A 25,000-nucleotide genomic window follows, 5' to 3' on the forward strand; every position below is an offset into this window, starting at 1 on the left:
TTTTTCCTCTGCCAATGAGAGACAGTAAAATATTCTTGAGTGCAAATCTCAGACATAATATAAAAAGGTATCCTGTTACTGAGCGGCATAATAATAACAATAAAATTATACCCTTTAATGTACCGAGGGTCTGAGTATATGCAGACGTACAGCATACAATGCAGATGACAAAATAAATATTCTACAATAGATAGTTGTAGAGACATCTTGCCTGGTCATCATTAAAATCAGCTTTACGAGTCAATAGGCATCCAAGCGTTTGTAAACCAGATTTAGCATCAAACTGGCAAAGCATTATTATTATTATTATTATTATTATTATTATTATGAACCCTATTCATATGGAATAAGCCAACGGGGGCCACTGACTGGAAATTCAAGCTTCCAATGAATAACGATTTTCGCAGGGAATTTCAATAAATTGAATAATCTGATTTTTGCTTAAAAACATCTTGTTTTAAGTTAAGACCAAAAGAACTAAGATGCAGCTTATACTTTAGCAACCTAGCAGGTTAATTCTCTTTAATACATTTGTTTAAACAATATACCGTTGAAATGATTGTTTTAATGATGTTCAGGTGAAGATGGGTGAGTTCCAACTCGGGAGAGAGAGAGAGAGAGAGAGAGAGAGAGAGAGAGAGAGAGAGAGAGAGAGAGAGAGAGAGAGAGAGAGAGAATAATGAATGGGGTTTAATCTTATTAATAATTGTACCTACTGCTTTTTTTTTTTTTTACTTTGTAGAGAGCCATGATTTTTACCATTTTTTTCCTCAATGGCACCTTTTAGTTTTCTGTAAAAGAAAACTTTTGTGCCGGCTTTGTTTGTACATCCGCCCTCAGATCTTAAAACCTACTGAGGCTGGAGGGCTGCAAATTGGTACGTCGATCATCCACCCTCCAATCATCAAACATACCAAATTGCAGCCATCTAGCCTTAGCAGTTTTTATTTTATTTTAGGTTATACAGTTAGCCATAATCGTGCTTCTGGCAACGATATACGACAGGCCACCATCAGACCATGATTAAAGATTCATGGGCCGCGGCTCATACAGCATTATACCGAGACCACCGAAAGACTGATCTGTTTTCGGTGGCCTTGATTATACGCTGTACAGAAAATTCGATTGCGCCCAAGAAACTTCGGCGCATTGTTTTCTTGTTTTTATATAGTCTGCGAAAAGATGAATCTTTCTCGACCTATCAAATGGAATTTCTTATAAAAAATTAAATTCTCTATTGAACTAACGATTCTTTTCCAGATAAATTTGAATCAAATCTCAACTACATAAGGCGAGCAAGTACATTGATTTCCCCAGATAAGGAACATTTTTCACTCGCCCTTCTCTTCGAGTTAAGGTCTCATCAGCCTCCGCTTATCACTCTCTTAGTCACTAAATTCATATCTTCATTATTAATACAGATATGAAAACATGACATTTCCTTTTACAAGGAATTAATCTATAAAGTACTTCCTTTCTTTTTTATACATGAAAGGTGACTGCATCTCTCATTATTTTATATCTCTTTATGTGATTTCTTACTAACTCCAGTTTTACTTATACTTAAACGATTTCATCTTACTGATTCCTACTATTCAGTTCTAATCTCTCGTAAATTTCAAAATACTTCGTGAAAATGCCATCCTTACCTACTGTTTCTTATAAACTAACCCGCAAGTCATAAGCTGAATTGAATGTAGAATTTAGCCCAAAGGCCAAGCAATGGGACCTATGAGGTCATTCAGTGCCGAAACGGAAACTGACAGTAAAAAGGTTTGAAAGGTGTAACAGGAGAAAAACCTAGCAGCTGCAGTATGAATCAATTGTTTGGAGAGGTAAAGTAAGATGGAAGAAAGAGAATACGAAAGGAGGTACAGTAAAAGGAAACGAAGGGAGGTTGCAACTAGGGAATGAAGGCACCCTGCAAGGAACCTTGAGTAATGCCACAGTGCACTGCATGAGGTGCACTGACGGCACTATCCTACGGGGGCCAAGTCATACGGATCACATAACGTTACATCATTTCCTCTCTGAATTCCGTATTTCCGGAAGCTGGGCAAAATTAACATAATACTCTTCCTCCGCCTTTCTTCATATTAATCTCAGGTGGTTGTTTCCACAGCTTCTTGTAGGAAAGGAGAAATCTAATTTCATTCTTCGGGATCTCTCTCTCTCTCTCTCTCTCCTAGCGTATATATACTAAGGACCTTTCTTCTTCCTTTCAATTTTCTTTCAAGGTATTTATTTAGTTTTATTGCCCTTCAGTGCTCAGTTTCTTTTATTGTCTGTCGCTATTTATAGGGTTATCAATTTTCTATCGTTCTCGCGTTCACTTCCCTGTTCTAATCTCTTTCTCTCTCCTTAATTTCTCCGTAATACTTACAAATCAAATTCTACGTCTGTAATGACTCAGAGATGCGTCCCCGTTTCCCTCTCTCAATCTTAGTCACTCTCCCCGTCTCTCACTCTTTCTCTCCCACAATCTCTCTCTCTCTCTCTCAATCTTAGTCACTCTCCCCTTCTCTCATTCTTTCTCTCCCACAATCTCTCTCTTTCTCTCTCTCAATCTCAATCACTCTCCCTCTCTCATTCTTTCATTCTTCTCTCTCTCTCTCTCTCTCTCTCTCTTAGTGTGGAGCCGCGGCGCATATATATACACATATATATTCTCCCCTCCACCTTTATCATCGCTTCCTCCTAATTCCATCTTCCCTCCATTTCTTGCATCTGCCCTTCCCTTCTTCTCTTTTCCCCCTTCTTCTGGCCCTTGTAATCACATATATTGTCTTTACGGCATTTTAGGGGAACATCAGAAATAATCGCAAACCCATTACCGCCCAATTTATGTCCTTCCAGTATACATATCACTCCGGCGGATGATGGCTTCCGTGTCGGCGCATATATGCATCCTCCGCTGAAATGTGGAGGCTTTTCTTTATTCTTCATTATACGAAACGGTTTGTTCTTGATTAAGGGGGAGCAATTTATTCTTTATTATGAAAGAATTCTCGATGACAAGAATCAGTTTATTCTTGATTAAGGGGAGCAATTCATTCTTGATTATACGAAAATTCTCGGTCATAAGATTTGAATTATTCTTGATGACGGGGAGCAATTTATTCTTGATCATAAAAAAAAATCTCGACTGTACGGTTAGATGTATTCTTGATTAAGGAGAGAAATGCATTCTTAATTATAAAAAATTTCAATTATACGAATAGATTTATTCTTGGTTAAAAGAATTCTCCATTATAAGAATTAGTTTTTTCTTGATCAAGGGGAGCAATTCATTCTTGATTATACAAAAATTCTCGGTCATCAGATTAGATTCATTCTTGATTAAGGGGAGCAATTTATTCTTGATTATATAGAAAAATTCTCAATCAGCTTATTCTCGAGTATATGAGTCGATTTATTCTTGATCAAGCGGAGCAATTTATCGTTGAGTATAAAAAAATCTCGATTTATTCTTTAGTAAGGGGAGAAATTTATTCATAATTATAAAATAAAATCTCGATTATAAGAATCAGTTTATTTTGGCTGAGCGGAGCAATTTATTCTTGATTATAAAAATTTATTCTTGATTATCCCATATTCATTCTTGAATATGGGATGCAATTCATTCCTGTTCATAAAAAAAAATTCTCGATTATACGACTAGATTTATTCTTGATTAATGGGAGCGATTCATTTTGGACTCTAAAATAAAATCTCGATTATATGAGTTAATCTATTTTTGATTAAGGGAGCAATTCATTCATAATTATACAAAAATTCTCGATTATACGGTTAGACTAATTCCTGATTAAAGGGAGCAATTTATTCTAGAATATGAAAAAATTCTGAATTGCACGGTTAGATTTATTCTTGATTAAGGGGTGCAATTTATTCTTGATTATAAAAAGTCTTGATTATACGGTTAGATTTATTTTTGTATTAAGGGGTGCAATTTATTCTTGATTTGAAAAAAAATCTCGAATTTAACAATCAGTGTTTTCGTGATTGGTAAATTCTTGGTTACAGGAAACACTTTATTCTCGATTAATGGAACAATTTATTCTTAACTTTTAAGGAATTTTCTATTAGAAAAATCAGTTTTCTCTTGTTTATGAAAATCAGTAAATTCGTGAATACAGGAATCAGTTTATGCCTGATTAAGGGGGAGAAGTTTTTCTTGATTATAAAAAAAAAATCATCGATTACCAAAAAAGTTTTTCTTTATGTAAATCAGTATATTCTTGAATTTAAGAAACAGTTTATTCTGAATATGGATCCGTACTTAATCATAAGATTCCATTAATTCTTGATTACAGGGAGACAGTTAATCATGATAACAAAGATTATTTTAATCTGAACAAACCATTCCTGATTATGGGAATCAAGTTATTCTTGAATATAAGAATGAATTCACTCTTAATTACACGAACTAAATCTTATATGATTCAGTTTATCTTCATCTCAATGACCAACTCATTCTTGGATAAAAGAATATTATCAATTATAAGTACTTTCATTTTTGGTTATAGGAATCCAATTTTAATTATAAAGGTCAGGTTTTCTTTAATTGCATGGCTCAGTTTAGTATTTATTATAAAAATCAAATAATTTTAGATAATATATATGAATCATCTTATTCAACACTGCCAGCATCAGTTTATTCTCAGTAATAAGAACGAGTCTATTCTTGACTATAATAAACAGCCCATTCTTGGCAGTGACAGTTAACATATTCTTGATTACAAGCACCATCTCATCCATTCCCGCTTTGTTGGAATAATTTTATCACTGATTAAATAATATAATCAGTTTATCAAGGATTATGGGAATTAGTTCATTCCCGACTGCTTTTTACTCCAGTTCATAATGCGATCGTCTATTATCTCCACGAGTGACAGACTAATTAATCCTGTTTTAAGTTAAAGATGAACCTCGATTTACGCTCGTGATTCCGGCAAATTGGAATGCTCTCAAATACTCTCCTGACAGAGCTCGATTTTGTGGTTTTGGAACTGGAATTGGAACGGGAATACATAATTTAAGCCAAAGGTCAAGCGCTGGGACCTAAGAGGTCATTCGGCGCTGAAAGGGAAATTGACAGTTAGAAGGTTTGAAAGGTGTAATAGGAAGAAAACATCTCAGGTGCACAATGAAACAATTGTTAGGAAAGGGTGGAAAGTCAGATGGAAGAAAGCGAATATGAACGGAGGAGTAGCAAAAGGGATTTTGTGGTTTTGACTGCACAAATGGAGTCATTCCAAAATGAGCTATATTACCCCGACGGGTAAAAGTTACCAAAGATGTGTTTTATCTTCGTGATCGAATTCGTCAAACCCTCCAGGGTTCAACCCTGTTTATTATGTTCGTGATAAATCGTGTCCAGACTTCTCTTCAACAACTGATATCTTCACCTTTTTCTTTCAAGGGCTAATACTGAGAACTAAACATTCAATGAAGTGGTCGTTCTTCGGAGGTATACGGTTTTCTGCCCTTTCCATCTTCCATTTGAATTAAACATGTTTTAAATGAGAAGGAACTCCATTAAACTACCTTGGATTTGCCTTTTTTTCATTATTTATCGAAAATTACTTACCTACTTAGATATTTCGTAACATTAGTTATTATACCCTACTGTGTTTTGTCGTATTTTAGGTGGTTAGCTCCTAACCGTCGACCTATTTAATTCTGCGATTTTGGTTGGTTAGCTTAGATTAAGCGGGTCTTATGCCAGTAAGGGGCCCTGACCTAAGACAGCCCGTAAGGGCGGTTAAGGTATGAGAAAAGGTAAAGACCTTTGGTGCATACCTCGGCAGGCTGTTGTAATTCCCCAAGTTCTTTACTCCACTTGCCCCGTAGGGGGTAATGTCGTCAGTGCACTCACGCGGTGCACTGCAGGCATTACTTGAGGTTCTTTGCAGCAACCCTTTTAATTCCTTTTTACTGTGCCTCATTCACTTGTTGTCTCTTTCTTCCATCTTTTTAATCCACCTTTCTAACAATCGTTTTTGATTACCAAACTGTTACGCCTTTCAAACCTTTCTACTCTCAAGTTCCGTTTCAGCGCTAAATGACCTCATAAGTCCCAGGGCTAGGCCTTTGGCCTAAATTCTATATTCCATACCATTCAATTTACTCCATTTGACATTACTAAGATATTTACTATAATCTTCCTTCTTTTAAATGAATCTACTTTTACCAAAAGATTTTATAAATTTTAATATCCATCAATTATTCCTACAGAGAGGGGAAAAAGTGTCATTTTGCGTAATTCCAACAAAAAACTTTACTGCTCCCATTTTCTCTTCTTTAAATAATCACAAGATCACAACAGTGAAAATGTAATTTTCTGTTAATTGACAATAAGGTAGGACAAAAATATTCAAAGTTAGTTGTTATTTTCTATATGCTGCATTCAACAATGTATGATTATGATACCCTAGTTTTATTTCTATCTTTCTATTTCCTTCTAGTTTCTAAACTTTAAAATACCAAACCTAACATTTTCTATTCTACAACTAAAATTACGATGTTGGTAACTTCTCTTGCTTTTAACTGGCCGGAAAACTTCACAAACCATTATTGTTGCAGTGTCAGTTTAGAATAAACCAATCAACCAATAACAAAAAACACGTTATTACTAACATTACAATTTTAACATTATTTTTGTTCCAATAACTATCCAAGTACACCAGAGCTGTTAAGCCCTAACAGACAATTTCTTTTCTTATCAATATTTTTGCATTAAATTTGCCTAAATTAATCCACTCTTTAATGAGCCGATCTTGAGTTTGTCCTATTCTTTATCAATTATTTTAGACTTATGAGTTAATTTAATAAATTTCTGCTTCCAAATTCTCTTCGGTAAGAATAAAACCATTCCATCTTTGGGGTTATATAGGTTTCCTTTTTCAATAATTTCGACCGTATTAATTAAGTAGAGTACTACTATATCATCCGTCAAGTTATTTAACTAAGAGCTATGGACATAACCTTCCACAATTTATTTGTGGACTGCTTAATCAAACTTATCTATTAGGAAAATATGGGAAAATGTCAGTCATTTTATGTCTCCCGGGGCTGTTAGGTCTCTCCCTCCACCACAACGCCCCCCCGCCCTTCAGCCCCTAATCCCAATTTCTTCGGCGTCTGGAGAGAAAAAGAGTAAATTCGAATCCCCGCTTTCTAAAAAATGGAAAAGAGAAAGTAAAGCGAAAAAAGTATACGGTCTGATTCTCTCATGAAAGAAAAGGAAACTGGCTGACATATGGTTCGCATCTCTCAGCCCCTAGAGTGCTGGAGACGTTTTGCAAATGGTTTAGATGTCGTCAGTGGGAAGAAAAATGGTGATATTTTCCTTTTATCTCCCTTTTTTCTTTTTTCTTTTTTTTCTGTGTGTGCGTGTGCGTGTGTTTGTGGTGCGGTCGAGGGTAGAATATTTCCCTTGAAGCAATGTTTCCGGGTGTTTTTCTTTATTTATTCAAACGGTTTTATGAAGCTGCTCTTAAATGTGAGGTGAAAAATTTAAAAATATTTTCTTCTGACGGTCACCATTTGCTTTCACAAAATAAAAAAAAAATGGGACAAGCACCGCCTGAGAGCACAATAATGAAGTTGATTTAATAAGATTAGTTTCACAATTTACAGACTTACAGCATAAACAATTACTCGCTAAAATAATTAGCTGGTAAATATCTCGTCCTCAGAGCATTACCGGAAACTGTCACTATTACCAAAAGTTTCTATTTGTTTGTAAATTTCAACGCAGTTCTACAACTGGAAGGCTACACTCCAGCTACCACGAGATTATGGAATAATCTTCCAGGTTGAACAATTCTAAAAGTGAAGCCTATTTCGGTTGAAATGCATTTCTCTCTCTCTCTCTCTCTCTCTCTCTCTCTCTCTCTCTAAATGCATTCTCTCTCAAAGGGATTTACACTGCTGCTGCTGCCGTCAGTATCGTTGTCATCAATGGCACTAGTCAAAGTGGTTCAGCTCCTCTGCCACATATCTACCATCTCCCTTCATCCATTCCTTTACCTTCTCTCTTTCCCCTCACTCTCTTTATTTGCTCTCTTTCTTTTTCCTCGCCAAATCTCCTTTAATTTCTCACTCTGTCTCATTACCTTCTGACGCTATTTCCTCTCTCTTTAACTACCTCATCTCTCCGTTCGTCCCTTCAATTCCTCTCCCATTCCTCCTTTCTCTATTCCCCCATCTCTCTACCCTTTCACTTTCCTCCTTTTCCGTCCCACTACTCACCCCTTTCCATCCTGTCAACCCCATCCCATTTAGAGACTTTTGAAACGCTTTTGGCGCTCTGATCAGGTTACACCATCTCCCCTGTAATTGCTAATAACGTGCAAAGTACTTCCATTAACTAGCGTCACAACTCCCTTCCCTTTCGAAGCCTGCAACAGATCTCTGACTACATATTTATATTTCCCCTTCCTTCTCCCATTCTCTTCTTCCCTACCCACCCACCCACCTCCCTCCTTCCCCCTACCCCCAACCCACCCTTCACTAGGAGGGCACTGGTGTTGTTGCAGAGATAAAGCCTTCTGTACTTCAGCAGCTTGTCTTGGAAACCATGTGACAGATCAATGTAACGGACATTTTTTTTTTTAATGACGAGGTAGATGTCTTTTTTGTTAAGATGTGTTGGATATGACAAGCACCATTATGTCTTTTCATGTAAAGGTCAATGTGACTAGTAGTCTTCTCATATTGGTCCGGTTGATGTGACAGCCACCACTGTTTCTTGTTATTGTGAAGGTCTATGTGACAGCCACCCTTCTTCTTAATGTGAAGGTCGCTGTGACAGCCACCACTGTATCTTGTTAATGTGAAGGTCGCTGTGACAGCCATCATTGTTACTTGTTAATGTGAAGGTCGATGTGACAGTCATCATTCTTTCTTGTTAATGTGAAGGTCGATGTGACAGCCATCATTCTTTTTTGTTAACGTGAAGGTCGATGTGACAGCCATCATTCTTTTTTGTTAATGAAAGTCGATGTCACAGCCACCATTGTTTCTTGTTAATGTGACGGTCGATAAGAAAGGCAGTTCATCTTATGGTATGGTTGAAATTGAAAGGACTCCTTATTTTTTTCATGTGAAGGCTGATGGCACGGGCAACTTTTTTCTAATGCGTAGGTAGATTAAATGTGCAACCTAGCTTGTGTTCAGAACATGAAGCCTTACTGACCTTAAATGAAACAACAAATGTGAACAGTAACACGAAACAGAGTGACAGACCGGCCTCTTGAAAAAAGAAAGGCAATGGGAATCGTAGAAAATCAAATCGAGGCAAAAAAATTCGGGAATTTTGCAGCAGAGGGAATGAAAATTAATTGAATCATACCCGCATAGAGGCGGCAAGCGACCTGCGGTCATCAAAAGGGGAAATATTTGCTCTGAATAATTTGAAACAGAACGACCGGAGTAATCGGTGGATTTTTTTTTTTTTTTTTTGGAGAAAAACTTCGAAGTGTTGTCCTGACAAGTGTTATGAAGTTGTTTGAGTGGATAGAAAACTTCTCTCGAAGCTCGAAGGACAAGTGGCTAAAATAGGGCCAAAGAAAAGAAAGAGAGAGAGAGAGAGAGAGAGAGAGAGAGAGAGAGAGAGAGAGAGAGAGAGAGAGAGAAAAGAGGATTTAAAAAATATGAATAGTAAGTGTTTATGATATATATATATATATATATATATATATATATATATATATATATATATATATATATAGATATATATATATATATATATATAATTTATATATATATATATATATATATATATATATATATATATATATATATATATATATATATATGATTAATATCACTTTTGTACGTGATTCATTTATCACACATTACCACAGGTATTAAAAGAAATGTAGGTCTGACCGGTTTAATGATTGTATAAGAATTGACGAAGGACTGACGAAAGTGTGAGAAGTCACAAATAGCATATACTACAAGAACAGTACCGACGAATGCCACACAGCAGATTGGGGCTCCTCCTCACTCAGGTCGGGGTAGAGTGGCCTTTAAAACTCATTTATTTCACGAAATCGCAACAGATGCTCAGGGGACATTGCACGAAACAGACCATGCCCTCACTCCACAGAGATTCAGGTGTTATAGAGTGGAGTTTAAACTCATTAACATTACTACCTCCTGTACTGTGTTTACAAACATGACAATCCTATTTTCATCCATCTCACTGCCTACCTTAAGTTTAAATAGGATTATCATGTTGTAAAAGTGGCACGAGTGGTAGTAATGTTAGCATGAGTTTCCAAACCTGCCCCTACACACCTGTCAGTGTGGATCTGAGGTGGGGTATGGTCTGGTTTATCAGCAATGTCCCTGAGAGTCTAATGATTTTAGCCAAATGAGTTTTAAAGGCCCCCTACCTCGACACCGGCCTGAGGGGATATGGAGCCTCTAACGGTTGTGTATGTCGTCAGTACTGTTCTTTAGTATATATATTTGTGACTTCACACTCTGTGGTCAGTCCCTAAATGTCAATGGCTTGGAAATAAAGTCGAAACCAGTCAGACCTACACCCCGTTTCTTATTTTTCACCTGTGGTAATGTGTGATATATATATATAGTATATATATATATATATATATATATATATATATATATATATATATATACATATGAAAATATATTATTTCCTGAGGTAGAGCGAATTGGATATTAAAAGAAATTTTGCAGTTTAATGATTGTATATGAATCATGGTGATATGATAAAATTCACTCATATATATATATATATATATATATATATATATATATATATATATATATATATATATAATATATATATATATATATATATATACATATATATATATATATTTAGAGAGAGAGAGAGAGAGAGAGAGAGAGAGAGAGAGAGAGAGAGAGAGAGAGAGAGAGAGAGACGCTCTTTTTGGACTCATAAATCAAGATACAGGGAAGAAGGAGAATGTTCGATTTATAGAAGTGAAGTCCTTTTTGCTGGTAAAAGACTTGATATTCAGTCAGCAGGAGACAAGATTGGGATATTGGATTTCCTCTTAGTGATGCACTGCTCCCTCGAGTGGATGGCTCAAGAGGAGGCGGAGCAGTCAACGAAAGATTAGAGAAAGCTTTAGCTAAGAGAAGGATATACATATATATATATATATATATATATATATATATATATATGTTAATATATATATATATATATACATTAAATAAATATATATATATATATATATATATATATATTATACACATAATTATATATATATATATATATATATATGTATATATGTATATATATATATATATATATATATATATATATATATATATATATATGTATACGTAGAAATGAAGTGACTTTCCTGTATGATATGGATAGAAATGGCTGGAAGAATATGCGAGTGATCCACTCGTTCACATCCCGTTTTACCTCATTCACGTCACATTTTACTTTGTATTCCTCACCTCATCCAGATCATATATTACCTTTTATTCTCCTCCATCTCATTCACTTCACATTTTACCTTTTACTCTTTTCCACCTCATCCATATCATATTTTATCTTCTGTTCTTCTCCATCTCATCCACATCCTACTTTGCCTTTCGTTCTTCACCTCATCCACATCACATTTTACCTTTTACTCTTCAACACCTCATTCAAATCACATTTTGCCTTTAATTCTTCTCTTCCCCATTCGCATCATTTTTACCTTTTATTCCCCGCCACATCATTCATAACATTTTACCTTTCATTCTTCATCTCATTCACATTAAATTTCACCTTTTATACCCCTCCACCTCATTCACATCACATTTTACCTTTCATTCTCCTCCACCTCATTCAGATCATATCCTACCTTTTATTCTCCTCCACCGCATTCACAGCACATTTTACCTTTTTCTCTCCTCCTCCTCATCCACATCACATTCTTCCTGTCATTCTCCACCTCACCCACATCACATTTTACCCTATATTCTTCTTCACCTGATTCACATCACATTTTACCTTTTATTCTCCTCCACCTGATTCACATCACATTTTACCTTTTATTCTCCTCCACCTAATTCACATCACATTTTACCTTTTATTCTCCTTCACTTCACCCACATAACATTTTACTTTTTATTCTTCACCTCATTCACATCACATTTTACCTTTCACTCTCCTCCTTATTCTCATCAAATTTTACCTTTTATTCTCCTACACCTGATTCACATCACATTTTACCTTTTATTCTCCTCCACCTCATTCACATCACAACATCACATTTTACCTTTCATTCTCCTTCACCTCATCCACATAACATTATACCATTTATTCTTCACCTCATCCACATCACATTTTACCTTTCGTTCTCCGCCTCCTTATCCACATCACATTTTACCTTTCACTCTTCTCCTCCTTATCCACATCACATTCTATCTTTTATTCTTCTTCACCTGATTCACATCACATTTTACCTTTTATTCCTCCTCACATTTTACACTCATTTCACATATCCATTTTTTATTCTCCTTCACCTCATCCACATAACATTATACCTTTTATTCTTCACCTCATCCATGACTACATTTTACCTTTCTGTCTCCTCCTCCCATCCACATCACATTTCTGCCTTTTCACTTTTCTCCTCCTATCCACATCACATTTTAATTTTTATTCTCCTCCACCCCATTCACATCACATTTTACTTTTTATTCTCCACCTCATCTACATCACATTTTACCCTTTACTCTCCTTCACCTCATCCACATAACATTTTACCTTTTATTCTTCCTCATCCCTGTTTCCATTTACCTTTTATTCTTCACCTCATCCACATCACGTTTACCTTTTATTCTTCTCACCTGATTCCTCACATTTACCTTTATTCCCACTCACCTAATTCACATCACAGCTGCCTTTTATTCTCCTTCACCTCATCCGCATAACATTTTAATTTTTATTCTTCACCTCATCCACATCACATTTTACCTTGTATTTTTCACCTCATCCACATCACATTTTACCTTTTATTCTCCTCCACCTGATTCACATCACATTTTACCTTTTATTCTCCTCCACCTAATTCACATCACATTTTACCTTTTATTCTCTTCACCTCTTCCACATAACATTTTATTTTTTATTCTTCACCTCATTCACATCACATTTTACCTTTCACTCTCCTCCTCCTTATCCTCATCAAATTTTACCTTTTATTCTCCTACACCTGATGCACATCACATTTTACCTTTTATTCTTCTCCACCTCATTCACATCACATTTTACCTTTCATTCTCCTTCACCTCATCCACATAACATTATACCTTTCATTCTTCACCTCATCCACATCACATTTTACCTTTCATTCTCCGCCTCCTTATCCACATCACATTTTACCTTTCACTCTTCTCCTTATCCACATCACATTTTACCTTTTATTCTCCTCCACCCCATTCACATCACATTTTACTTTTTATTCTCCTCCACCTCATTCACATCACATTTTACTCTTATACCCTCCACCTCATTCACATCACATTTACTTTCATTCTCTTCCACTCCCATTCAGATCATATCCACCTTATTCCCTTCCTTCACCATTCACAGCCATTTCATTCTTCATCCACATCATTCTTCCTAAGTCATTCCTCCATCACCCACATCACATTTTACCCTATATTCTTTCTTTCCTGATTCACATCACATTTTACCTTTTATTCCTCTCCACCTGATTCATATTTTACCTTATTCCTCCTCCTCCACCTAATTCACATCATTTTACCTTTTATTCTCTCTTTCACTCCACATAACATTTACTTTTATTCACCATTCCCATTTTACCTTTCACTCTCCTCCTTATTCACTAATTTTAATTTTTACCTCACCTGATTCACATCACATTTTACCTTTTATTCTTCTCCACCTCATTCACATCACATTTTACCTTTCATTCTCCTTCACCTCATCCACATAACATTATACCTTTCATTCTTCACCTCATCCATCACATTTTACCTTTCATTCTCCGCCTCCCACATCACATTTATTCTTCTCCACCTGATTCACATCACATTTTACCTTTTATTCTCCTCCACCTCATTCACATCACATTTTACCTTTTATTCTCCTTCACCTCATCCACATAACATTATACCTTTTATTCTTCACCTCATCCACATCACATTTTACCTTTCATTCTCCTCCTCCTTATCCACATCACATTTTGCCTTTCACTCTCATCCTCCTTATCCACATCACATTTTACCTTTTATTCTCCTCCACCTGATTCACATCACATCTTACCTTTTATTCTCCTCCACCTCATTCACATCACATTTTACCCTTTACTCTCCTTCACCTCATCCACATCACATTTTACCTTATATTCTTCACCTCATCCACATAACATTTTACCTTTTATTCTTCACCTCATCGACATCACGTTTTATCTTTTATTCTTCTCCACCTGATTCACATCACATTTTACCTTTCATTCTTTACTTCATCCACATCACATTTTATCATTTATTCCCCTCCAACTCATGCACATCGCATTATACCTTTCATTTACCACCTCATCCACAAGACATTTTATTCTCCTCCACCTAATTCACATAACATTTTACCCTTTATTCTCCTCTGCCTCATTTACATCACAGTTCACCTTTTATTCTCCTCCGCCTGTGTCAGAGAGACTGATAAACAGATGCCTGTCCACCAACAATAAAATTCTCCAACCCACTTGCATCTCCCACTTGTTTCCTTGAACCATAATTGCTCTTCATCACCATATCTCAACCCACATACAAGGGAGCTGCTTTTTCCTAATCACTACCTCTTCAACGTTTATCACACTTTCTTTTTCATTTTTCTAACACTCCATGTGCTTTCTCTGAATTTCACCAACCCATCCTCTGATGACTCTTATATAATGACTGAGCCTTTATCAAATCTGACAAGGCATTATATGTGACTGCTATTTCTATACTTACATATCATAATACAGTAATAATGCATTTAAACTAAACTGCAATAGGAGTGTATATATGTATGTATGTATGTATGTATGTATGTATGTATATATATATATATATATATATATATATATATATATACACATACATAATATATATATATATATATATATATATATATATATATATATATATATATATATATATATATATACATATCTGAACTCTTAAAGTAATTTCATATAACGAATTCCAGCGGATTTTTTCTAAAATAACCCTACCTCTGACTGGGCCCTATTATCCAGAGGACTAAAACATTTAGATTTTTGTAGATTACTTTTAATCGCTTTCGACATACTCGCCTCTTTTATAACTAGAGGCTTATATAAATTCTAATGATCAGTCTCAGTAACAGTAATAAATTATAGAAACAGCATGGATGGAATGACCTTTTTTTCCCAGTATGAATGCACTATAGCGTCACCTGCAACAGGAAATATATTATTGATTTCTCAAGTGTTCATTTTTAGTTTTCTGTAAAAGAAAGCTACTGTGCCGGCTTTGTCTGTCCGTCCGCACTTTTTTCTGTCCGCCCTAAGATCTTAACTACTGAGCCTATAGGGCTGCAAATTGGGATGCTAATCATCCACCGCCCAATCATCAAACATAACAAATTGCACCCCTCTAACCTCAGTACCTTTCATTTTATTCAAGGTTAAATTTAGCCATTATCGTGCTTCCGGCAATGATATAGGATAGGCCACCACCGGACCGTGGTTAAAGTTTCATGGGCAGCGGTTCATACAGCATTATACCGAAACCACCGAAAGATAGATCTATTTTCGGTGGCATTGATTATACGCTGTAGCGCCTGTACAGAAAACGCGATTGCGCAGAAGAAACTTCGGCGCATTTTCTACTTGTTTTTATTATCACGTCCTGGACAGTCTTGAGAAGTTTGCACTTTAATTGTACTTAAAAATAGTTTCAAAAACTCTTAGAATGGTCCTGTATACTGAGGAGCATTTTACGTGTTAGGTTCTGGTATCAAAAACTTAATTACCCAGATATAAGAAGTCAAGGACATTTTTCACTCAAATTCTCAATGACCCTTCATACGTCAAAGAATTCTGAAAACACAGGCATGGCTAAAACACTTTTGAATCACAGACCAAATACAACAGTACATTAGTGCTTAAAACATTCACCAGCTCTCAATGACTCTTGTTGGCTAAAATACCTTTGAAGTACTAATCATATACAACTGCACAGAAGTGCTTCAAAACTCACTGGTTCTTAATGACCCCTCTTGCCTCTTAGAATTCTTAAAACACACTGACATATCTAAAACACCTTTGAAGCACTGACCATATAGAACAGTATCGTATTGCTATAATAACTCATCAGTTCTCAAAACCCTTCTTGCCCCTTAGAATAACACACAGGCATAGTCAAAAAGCCTTTGAAGCACTGACCATCTACAACTGTACAGAAGTGCTTCAAAAACTCACTAGTTCTCAATGACCCTTCGTGCCTCATAGAATTCGAATACCACGCACACGTGGCTAATATGCGTTTGGAGTGCTGATCATATATCACATACAACTGTACAGAAGTGCTTCAAAACTCATCAGTTCTCAATGACCCTTCTTGCCTCTCAGAATTCTTAAAACACACAGACATGGCTAAAACGCCTTTAAAGCACTGACCATATGCAATTGCACAGAAGTGTTTCAAAAACTCACCAGTTCTCAATGACCTCTTTTAAAACACAGACACGGCTAAAACGCCTTTGAGGCACTGACCATATACATCAGCACAGAAGTGCTTAAAAACTCACCAGTTCTCAATGACCCTTCCTGCTTCTTAGAATTCTAGAAACACATAGACATGGCTAATATGCCTTTGAAGCACTGATCACGTACTACAGTACAAAAGTGCTTCAAAAACTCACCAGTTCTCAGTGACCCTTCTTGCACTCTTTAGGAATTGCCAAACACACAGACAGGTAGCAAGCCTTGCTTCTGAAACACTGACCATATAGAACCGTATAGGACTGCTTAAAAAACTCTCAAAAACCAACAGTACTGAATAACCATTCTTGCCTTTCAGAGTTAAAGTACCACATGCTAAATCGAATTTTGGAAAGTCACTGATCATCTGACAGTACAGGAGGTGCTTAGAAGAACTTACCAGCTCTCAACGACCCTTTTTTCCTCTTAGAATTCTAAAAACACACAGGCAGGGCTAAAACACCTTTAAAGCACTGACCATTCCAACTGTACAGAAGTGCTTTAAAAACTCACTAGTTCTCAATGAAACTTCTTGCCTCTTAGAATTCTTAAACACTCTCATTATCATGGACTTCTTACCAGACAGAAGGCTAAAACACCTTTGAAGCACTGACCATATACAACAGTGCAAAGTGCTTCAAAAATTCACCGGTCCTCAAATACCCTTCTTGCTTTTTGGAATTCTAAAAACACATTCATATCCTTTGGACTTCTTAAAGGCACAGACAGGGCTAAAACACCTTCAGAGTACTGGCCATATACAACAGTACAGTAGTGCTTCAGAAACTCACCTTTAAATACCCTACGGGCGGCAACAGAAGTAACAGCAGCACTAGCAGCACTCCCGAAATAAAACCTCGAAGCTACTCCCACTCCGACACGCACTTAAAAAGCGTTCCCTCTTCCGGGCCCCTAAACCAAACGACCTCAGTCCCATCTGAACGAACGCTCTCGAGAAATGGAGGTGGCTTTCCATTAGACCCCAAGATGTACAAGAATCACTAAAAGGCTTCGAGCTCGAAAGATGCCATAAACAAGCCAAGGGGAGGGAGGGCTGTATAGCGTTCATGAGGGAGCCTTTGCATTCCGGTGCACAAAGGGCTCGCAAATATTTCCAAACCGCCTTTTTTTATGTGTGTGGATGTGTCTGTATGGCTACTGCCCAGACTGAAATAAGATGCATGAATGTATAGAAATGAAACCATAAATACTGCTAGGCAATGAAATACATCCACGGAACATATGGTATCTAAAGCTTACAGAGAGAGAGAGAGAGAGAGAGAGAGAGAGAGAGAGAGAGAGAGAGAGAGAGAGAGAGAGAGTAGAGAATTTTGCTATTTTAGATAATCTAAAGAGAACTGGGGAAATATTCTCAATAACCAACGAAAAAATAGACAACTATTTGCCCTTGAAAAACAACGTGAAACGACCCAAACTGAAATAAAAGTTTAAAACACTGTCTCAGACAACATCAACAATAAACAAACAAATACGATAAATTACGCTGCACAACTATCTACAATTAAAAAACAAAACAACCCTTCAGAAAACATTTAATGACATTTCTTAACACTGAGATAACCGTAAGACTAATGATTTTTCTTGTATTCGGCGAAGGTTCCGAATACGGAAATATCAGCCTCATCCCTTTAACAACTCATTAGTATCTTTTCTTAAAAAGTGCAATTACCATTCTTCGGTCCCTGCAGGGTGGATGTTTATTAGGAGAATTTTACTTTTCTATTCACTGTTTTCACAGAAGCTACTACTACTACTACACACACACACACAACCATACGTAAATATATATATATATATATATATATATATATATATATATATATATATATATATATATATATATATATATATATATATATATATATATATATATATATATATATATATATATATATATATATATATATATATACAGTATATATATATATATATATATATATATATATATATATATATATATATATATATATATATATATATATATAATATATATATATATATATATATATATATATATATATATATATAAATCTTTTCTCCAGTGACTGCTGTATTTGTTTTCATACGAGAGAGAGAGAGAGAGAGAGAGAGAGAGAGAGAGAGAGAGAGAGAGAGAGAGAGAGAGATTTTTCCAAGAAATTCACGAATCTGTAATGAAAGAGCAGGGATACAAGCTTGAAAGAAACATCCTCTGACATACTGTCAATAATAATAATAATAATAATAATAATAATAATAATAATAATAATAATAATAATGACAATAATAATAATAATGAAAAGCAAACACAACGCAATAAGGATTGTACAAAGTTTTCAACAATGGTAGTACTAACATTAATAACCGTAAACACGGCCAGGGTTTTTGAAAAGTAAAGTCAATGCCTTTAAAAGAAAAGAAAAGAACCGCAGAGCCTTTCTAAAAGGAAAGGGACCAAAAACCTCCGTGTTTTGAATTCCTAATCAAGCTTCGTGAAAAAAAAATTCTTTCGCTCTGACTGGGAGCCGCATAAAGAAAGACAGAAGGAGGGTAATTTGCACGAGTATAAATGGTCTGATGCAATTTTAATGAGTGAATTAAAGAACACACAAAGAAGGTTTATGCATATGGAATTCAGGTTATGTATGTAATGTAAAATTACAGCAAATAATTGGGCGCTCCAAATATAAAAAAAATATTGTACATCCAGCCTCCTCTCTCACTTTTACCCTCAAGCAAACGAGCAATTATTCCTTTCACCCATTTCTTTAGAGTCTTTCCGTTAACCAGGCATACCTTACACGCCCTCATCAGGAACTAATCAAAGTGAAAAACTGAATACAAGTTTAAAGTTTACATGAACGCAGTTTCGAACTAAGGGTGTTGAATGAATCGACATACATACATAGTAAATTCATTAAGCACTGCCACCAATGAGCACTGAAATGCTCTGGCGATGCACACATAAATTCATACCAAAATAACACTGCAATACTTCAACCCTACCTACAGAGCGATTGAATCTAAAATGCTTGAAATTAGCCTTAATCAAGAAGTAACCATAATAAGGAACGTGCAAATTGAACCAGTTCAAGACACTGAAGAATGAATATTCCAAAGCTAAGCAATTTTAACTCCATAAGTAAATGAGAACAGCGATATGAAAACTGAAAATCATCAGTTCTCATCACCTCTGAATGTAAACGTGGATGCTGCTATTGAATGTCTCACTTTTCATCTCGTTCGCGTCATGCATCATTGGCAATGATAAATGTGAATGTTTCATTAAGTTAATGAAAAAATACCTCGTGCTGTTCAGGACGGAGCATGGATCATTCTTTGATAGTAATAAAAGCAGGCTGACTTCCCTCATGTAGAAAATATCAAAACTGTGGATGGATTCATACGAAATCCGAGTGCTTATATATAAACAACTATGTAAACACTCACATCATTTTTACAAAGTCATTCACCAAAACAGTTATACAATTCATGAAGGTCAAATAATTTGGTGACCTGAATTTAAAGACGGGGGAACTTTTCAGTCACAGTTTGTACAACGCAAATAGGATTTCACTATAACCTCCAACAGTATTTTTCAAGATTGGAAGCCCATTATTTTTGTTCCCACATAATAATGATGATATGCATTCATATATGCAAAATACAAGAAAGATGAGAATCCCACAAAAAAGGAATTGAAGACACTCCTTCAGGGACTGACCTACTGGCCATGCCCACAATCATTCTGCAATTGTGCGGGCAATCATTTCCATTATTCTTACACCATACTCTGTACATTTATCAACTTCGGTAAACTAGAAATTTCGAATTTTAACGGGCGCATCCTCAACACAAATCAGGATTAAGTTTTGATTGCGTTGTCCTTCCAACCTAAGACATGAAAACCTTTTACCACAAGAAGCTCTATCCCAGTACGGCTTTAAAGACACATTTAATTGAAACCGCAACAAGCATTTAAGAAAATAAGTTATTTAGACGATAAGTGACTATGTCCCAGTGTAAACGGAACTTTATTTTTAATGACGGTCTTAGCATCCACGCAGCCTACAATGGTCAGAATTGACAGTAATAATACTCGGGTATTTAATTACTACATTTGCATATTAATCCGTAAAATACATTACAATACAGTCCAACAATAAGCCGTTGCGTCAATGCAAGTGTTCTGATTATTATTTCCTATTTCATTTTACTGTAATAAATTTGTTTTGGAGTCTGTACATCTCACTGAATCAGTTCTGCCTTCAGGAAAATCTAATGTGGCACATAAAGGAATTAAAAGAGATAATGACATTTTAAAGTTGCAAAACATGTAAATAAAACCAGGCTTAATCAGGGACTTCTACTTTAAGGAATTCGATTTATTATTTCCATATGCCAAAACATATTTAGATATGAACGAGAGTACGAAGAAACAACAGGATATATAATCTAATTCTTGAACGTATCTGATATAAGGAAATAATAAAATAGGGAGATAAATATCAATTACTATAATTTACTTCTGCAAAACGGCCCAAAATAGCACAGCTGTGGGGCATAACTGCCTTCTTAACTTGCTATGAACAACAGCCTCATTGAGAGGCTTGGAGAGACAATGAAAAGCGTCCTTTGAGAGATAATTATCATTTCTATTCTTCATTATCAGCATTATCACAAAACGGGTATTTGCACGTCTTTAGTTCTTTGATGATCCCTAAATGAAACTTATGAAAATATTAGTTACATGCATGAAGAGCTTTCTCCTTAACCCCTGAACACGATTTCAAAAAGATGAATGAACCCTTTTTAAAAATGCAAACGAATTTTGATCACTGTGTCGACATTAAGTACATTATTTGTTCCTGTCCTGAAAATGAAACAATGTGACCTTTCATTAATGCATGTTAGTTTTCAGGTACTGTAAGTGAAGTAAAAAAAACTTTGTTAAGCTAACTTTTCTAGGTTCTAAGACTGTACAAATGAGAGAAAAACACTTACTTTGACCAAGTTAGTAGACTACGAAATGGAATATGGAATTTAGGACGAAGGCCAAGCACTGGGACCTAAGAGGTCATTCAGTGCTAAAAGGGAATTGAGAGTACAAGGGTTTGAAAGGTGTAACAGGCGAAAAACCTCCCAGTTGCACTATGAACGGATATACTATAAAGAGGTGGCGAGTAAGAGGCAGAGTCAATATGTATCCTGATTTACTGACACAAAATCTCTGACAGGTCAGGAACTCTTGCGAGCGTAAAAGTAGCATCTGACATCAGGGAAAAACCGAGGGATATCTATATACAGTCAGAAGTGTTTTCTCACACCTGAAGAATGGTTAACAATTCTATACACAAATTAGGAAGAGATATCAAATACATATGGCTGGAAAGCCTGCAGTGTCTGACATACGTTAGTAATTACAGTTCTAACAATGACATAAGGTACCTTCTGGAAAATGCATAAAAGATCTCTTAAATCAGGAGCGCTGGATCTGCGTTTCCTGAGAGTATTCGGTGCGTCACGTAGATTTCTGTTTTGAAGCGAGGACGCCCTGAGGGTCCCGGCGACAGACCGGGACCTCACAATACATGAAAAGCAACGAAAGGGGCTGCGGCTAAGGGTCGAAAGGATTCTGTAAAGAACCTGGCACCAAAGATCTGAGGGTTCTTATGCCGTCAACAATTCAACTTTGGGAGAGCCAAGGCAGACAAACTAAAACACATCACAGACAGAGCTAGACAGAGTGAAATGCAAAATCAATCGATTGAGTTCCCAAGAAATAATCTTTTCACAGTCTTGCAAGAAGGTCGGAGACGCCGTTTATCAGGATGATAAAAATGTAGAAATCTCCTTAAAGTAGATGGCAAATAGAATAACGGCATGTATTAAAAAAATCACAAAAGTGCATGCCCACGCACCTACATGAATGAACTGCTGCATTCTGCAAGCGCATCGTATTGAAGAATAATGAAAAAAAGTTACTTTCCACTTATTTTCAAAACCTGGCATTTCACTAACGTAAAAAATAAAGTGGTTATTTATTCATCCGCGTAAAATTGAAAGGAGGAATGAAACTCTTTCCACAACTTTAAAAACGAAGGAGAATAACGTTCACGGAAACTAGTATGAATTATTTCAAAATGTTTTGTTCAGTCCTAAATTTCTTTGCCTGATGTTCTCCTTTAACGCAAAAAAGGAAAAAAAAAAGCTCACTCCAAAGTATATGTTGACCATGCATAATTTGGTGTTCGTAAATTGTTTTTATTATCATTATGTACACATAAATGCACACACACATATGCATACATATTATTACATACAAACATACATATCTGTGTACAGATGATTATATATATATATATATATATATATATATATATATATATATATATATATATATATATATATATATATAAAGATACGGTCTGTTAAAAAGTAAAAATGGGCTATGCCTGATCAAAAAGGCAAACAAATTAACAGGACACTAAATAATGGGAAAAGAGATAATACAAAAATAAATACTTCAAAAGTTCATTAAAGATTTCAAGTGAGGCGGTCTGTGATAAGTCAATTATTTGGTAATTATGTACATGTAACTAGTGACCCCATATCCACCAGGAAAAGAGAGACATGAGGAAAATTAGGCCTTAATTAAGGTATACTAATGAGGACAATTATCCTGACGTCAAGAGCTCTTTCTACTGAAATTAAGCTTAATGTGACACAGAAATCAATAATTCAAAGTGGGTCATTTTCATAACTTTTGATATAACTGACGTTAGGCAAGAACTCTCCGAGCACCAAAAAATTATGCCAAAAAAAAAAACTGCATACCTTTACTGGATTTGAAAAATTTTGATTTAATAAAAAATTTGCATACCTTACCTGGATTACGCAAAATTTAAGAATTAAAAAAAATTGTGTGCCTGTACTGGATTTGACAAAAATTAAGATAAAAAAAATTGCGTACCTTTACTGGATTTGAAAAAATTTAATTAAAAAAAATTGCATACCTTTACCGGATTTAACAAAAATTAAGAATTAAAAAGAATTGCATACCTTTACTGATTTGACAAAAATTAAGATTTCAGAAAAACTGCGTACCTTTACTGGATTTGACAAAAATTTAGATTCAAAAAAATTCCATGACTTTACTGGATTTGACAAAAATTAAGATAAAAAATTGCATACCTTTACTGGATTTGACAAAAATTAACATTTAAAAAAGATTGCGCACCTTTATTGGGTTTGACAAAAATTTAAAGTGAAAAAAATGCATACCTTTACTGGATTTGACAAAAATTAACATTTAAAAAATTGCGTACCTTTACTGGATTTTACAAAAATTTAATTTTAAAAAATGCATACCTTTACTGGATTTCGCAAAAATTAACATAAAAAAATGCGTACCTTTACTGGATTTGATAAAAATTTAGAATTTAAAAAGAATTGCATACCTTTACTGGCTTTCATAAAAATTAAGATTTAAAAAGAATTGCATACCTCAACTGGATCTGACAAAAATTAATAATTAAAAAGAATTGCATACCTTATCGATTTGGATGAAAATCAAGATTTCAAAAGGTTACTAACTTTACTGGATTAGATGGAAACTGAGATTTATTACGAATTACGTCAATGTCATATCTGCCATACAGTTCTAATCCAAGCATTAGCGTTAGGGATGCAAGCATAAATTAGGTGTTATATGGATGCAATTGAATATATAATAATTATGCATTTTCCATTGTACTCGAAATGTCAAGAACAAAATGTTAGCTCATTTGAACACGATTAAAAAAAGTCACAAGGAAATTATATTAAGGCTATACATAAAAAAAAGACTAGAGTAGTTTAAAGTATTGTCTACAAGAAAATGAAAACTTCCAAATTATTATAGAAAGAAATACCACAACAAAGAATTTAAAGTATTAACTAGAGAATTATTATTATTATTATTCAGAAGGTGAACCCTCTGCATACGGAACAAGTCTGCACAGGCCATTGACTTGAAATTCAAGCCTCCAAAGAATAATGGTGTTCATTTGAAATTAATTACAAAAGATAAAGGGAATTACAAAAAAAGAAATCAGTTATCAGAAAAGAAAAGAAAAATAAAAAAACTAATAGATAAATAAGTAAAAAATACAAACTATTAAAATACAAGATGAAGTGTTTTAGAGTAGTAATGCACTGCATCTTCCTTTGAACTTCTGAGGTTCTAATGC

The sequence above is a fragment of the Macrobrachium rosenbergii genome, chromosome 53 (genome assembly GCF_040412425.1).
Source record: "Macrobrachium rosenbergii isolate ZJJX-2024 chromosome 53, ASM4041242v1, whole genome shotgun sequence".
Lineage (NCBI taxonomy): Eukaryota > Metazoa > Arthropoda > Malacostraca > Decapoda > Palaemonidae > Macrobrachium > Macrobrachium rosenbergii.